General features: G+C 47.3%; 1 long non-coding RNA gene across 1 annotated transcript; it reads right to left on the bottom strand.

The window, feature by feature from the left end:
- Nucleotides 1-1,948: 1,948 nt before the first annotated feature.
- On the bottom strand, nt 1,949-2,595 carry LOC128783351 (uncharacterized). The gene is made up of 2 exons (XR_008429104.1): nt 2,341-2,595; nt 1,949-2,123 (listed from the first exon to the last, which is right to left on the bottom strand). It is a non-coding gene; the product is annotated as an uncharacterized LOC128783351 (long non-coding RNA).
- Between the last annotated feature and the right edge of the window lie 924 nt (nt 2,596-3,519).

Here is a 3,519-nt window from a genome sequence, read left to right as displayed (position 1 = left end):
CACCTGAGCCGGCAGGGCAGCGTGCGGGGTTCCAGGGGAGAGCTTTCAACTGTCCGCTTTTATCGCGTCAATCCCTCCCTAGAGTCCTCTGTCCTTCTGCAGCACCTCCAGAAAACCGAGGGGTTATTCGGAGGTAAGGGGTTTAAATTGATGGAGAAAGCTTCCTTTTCCATTATTTTTTGTGTTCACATTGTGAGGGAATCCCATTCTCTTGCAGTTTTAACGGTCTCAGCTGAAAGGATTCCTGCTTCTTTTATGCTGTTAGGGGTGTTAATTAACAGGCAATTTCCATTTTTCATTATTTTCCACTTTAAATAGAAGGGGAAAACCTTGGCAGAGCTTACTTGCGGGTTTGAATTAAGGGTCACTGCCCCTTTTTGTTGTCCTAAGGCTCAAATTGAGGGGGAAGCCAGCTGTACCTACTTTGTTTCATCGCCAGAGAGATTTAAAGCGAGGAACACCCCTCTTTTCCCAATATTTTATGGGACTAAATTAAAGGAGAGAAGCCATTTATTTGCCATTGTATCAGTTTCAGTAGACTGGTAACTAAAGAGGTAACCGCCTAATTTCCTTGTTTTGAGGGGTTCACCTGACGGAAGCTCTATCTTTTTCAGCAATTTAATGGTTTCAAACTACATTTCAGGGCACTTGTATCTGTGCCCTGGGACTGAATACCTCAGACAAGGGCAAGCCAGGCCTGTACTTAACCCTAATGCTGCCCAGGAGTCTATTATTTTTCTTATTTTTATATATAATAGAGATAGCCCTAATTAGAGGTCCTAAGGAGACTTGGGCCATTTATATAATCAGTATTGTTCTCCACCCTACTTAGTCACATGTGGAATACTACTTAGCAGTTACTAAAGAATAATTAGGTGAGCTAATAACAAGTTACCCAACTTACTTAGCTGTGCTACCTAAACATAAAGTTTTATTTCTTACCGGTTTTCTGCCCTTTTGCTCAAAGCAGCTATAGAAGGGGAAAAAAAAAAACAAAAAAAAAAGCATTGTCATTTCCCTGAGGATCAAGCCCTTTACTCACCTTGAATTCAAGTCAGAGGAGCCAAACGGCTGCAGCTCCTGGGAGGGCTTTTATACCCGGTGGGATTTGCCCCTCCTCCCTTTTCCCGGGCATCATGGGAGCGAGAGGCGGGCCCAATCAGGGGTATATTAACCCCAGCCTCTGCGAAGGGGCTTCATTCCCTCTTTGGGATGCACTGAGGTAGGAGGTCTCCTCTCATTTCAGTGAAGAGGCTCTTTCAGCTTATCTCAGCTTGTTTTCAGCAGGTGCTTTTCGGCCTCTGAAGCAATAGGGGCTTTGAACATACTGCGAAGAATACAGAAATGAGCACAGGGAGTATTTACATTCATGATTTTTGGTTGTGTGTTCAGGGGTGATTAGGTGCTTTTGTAATTTCTGGGTTTGTTCTTTCTATTTTTTTTTTTTTTTTACAAGGAAGTTTTACAGGAAACTTCCTGAAATTTTAGGCTGTGTCAAGTGAGACGCTTCAGATTTTTTTCAGCAGCTTCATCATATCACAAGAGGGATCTGCTCTGTGTTGAAGATGATGTTTGAGATTGAGGGTTTAGATGAGTAAAGTTGAGGATTGTGACCAGGAGAGGGAGGGTGAGTAGATGTCTGGTTAGGAGTTATTGGGGGAGGGGGGGTTTGAAGGCAGCAGGGTGAGAAATGGTGTCTATTTGAGGACCCCCCAAGGTTTTTAGCAAGCATGGCAGAGGCATTCACATGTCTTGGGGCACCCCAGCTCATCTACAGCACTCACAGAAATATCATGTAACTTTGGATCTCTCTAAGCCAGGTGCTAGTCATAACAGCTATGGCCTTGGACTCGGGATGAAGCTGGAGCCTTGAGGACCTAGGCATACTTAGGAGAGGTCAAGGAGCTGACTCGCTGGGATTTGGCCCACATAGCACTACAGTCACACATTGGTTTTGGTGTTCTTTATTGTAGCTCACTAAGAGGATAACCGGCGATCACGGGGCCTTCCGAGGCCGACTGGTTTCAGGTCCAACGTGGATTCACGTCGCCAGTCATCCGAAAGATAAGTCACGGGCCACGGCCCGGAGATGGGATGATCGTCGGGTAGCGGACTGGAAGTTCCTGGGACAGATTTAAAAATGAGCGGAGGGTCAAGGGATGTCCTCTAAGGGGCTTTTAGGACAGCTCAAGGGAGAGGCCCTACTTTTGACTGCAGCTGTAGGGCGTGCAGTGCAGAACAGTTTCGGTCTGTGTCGTGTTGTGTCGTGTACCGTGTTTCGTAGCGTATCATTGGGGTGCCTCGGATCACGTATCTGCCTTTTCCCCTCGAGGGCCTTACCGCAAGCATCGGCCACGATCTCTAGGTTCTCGAACGCTCACGCTTCTCGGCACGACGCCGATACGGTTTGTTCTTTTCCCGGCGGCCTCGGCCACGTCTCCGAGTCCCAGTTCAGAAGCATCGAGTCAGATGACTTTTGAGGCCTTGCTCCCAGCAATGTCACCGTCCATCCTTTCCAGCCAGGAGTTGTAACGTCCTGGTGTTTCCAAGATTGTAGGGATACAGAGAGCATTCTAAATGTAGCATTGTCTCATGGTCAACTCGATCATTGTGACTAACAGGTCACTCTGTCAGTCTTTTCTTTTGCTCCCTAGAGCTTCCGCCATCCACCGTTGCCATAGCATCAGGCAACTCTTTCGGCATCCTCTCGGTCCTTGCCGTTATTCTTCTTGCCAGTAAGATTTCTATCGTCCTTCTGTCACAATCTTATTAACGTAATGTGTTGTTTGTCTTTAGCGTCCCCTCGTTTGTCACGTCCTGTCCTGTGTCACGGGTGTAAGCACCTATTTGTCCCGAAGCTGTTCTGCCCTGCTGCATTGCCTGGTGTAATAGGACAAGTCCCAGGGACTTGAAATTTGTAATGCAGGGTATAGTTGGAGTCTAGATGGTATTCTTAGATTAACGTAAGGTGTCTGGAGCTGTTAAGTTATGCTGCAGCTTAACTTTCTTAAATCCGTGGCGGAGCGCCCCATCCCTGGAGAGGGGGTTCCCTGGGCGGGTCAGTCACCATTTCTCTCTGCAGTGGAAGTGTAAATGGCGACTGTGTGTTACAGCACTGTTTTCTGTCTTTATATTTAGGCATTAAATCCGGATGTCAGCAATCAAGGTGAGCAGGTTGCAGAAGCAGTTGTTCTCGCTCAGGTGTCAATTTCCGGTGCAACTCTAAGCCTCCGTTCTCATTTGTGTGTTTTAGGCCGTGTACTTGGAGTATGCCAAACCCCCATCACCATCTGGCTGATGGACCAGGTTTCCTGTGCTTGTGAGCCGTCTGGAAATATTTCAGGACTCTGTGATGAAGCCTTGAAATCTTGTGTTTCAAGGTGACATCCAGGTAGCCTTTGGCAACGGCTGAGGATTTGCGGTGAGTTAGGGAGATCGGGAGGAGGAGCCAGGGTCCACTTAGGTTTCAGCAATGGCACATCTCTTTGTCTCTTCTTCACCTAGGCATGCCCTGTGATG

This window comes from Vidua chalybeata, unplaced genomic scaffold (genome assembly GCF_026979565.1).
Source record: "Vidua chalybeata isolate OUT-0048 unplaced genomic scaffold, bVidCha1 merged haplotype scaffold_222_ctg1, whole genome shotgun sequence".
Taxonomy (NCBI): domain Eukaryota; kingdom Metazoa; phylum Chordata; class Aves; order Passeriformes; family Viduidae; genus Vidua; species Vidua chalybeata.
Note: the sequence above shows the minus strand (reverse complement) of the source record. Positions and strands in the feature narration are given on the sequence as shown.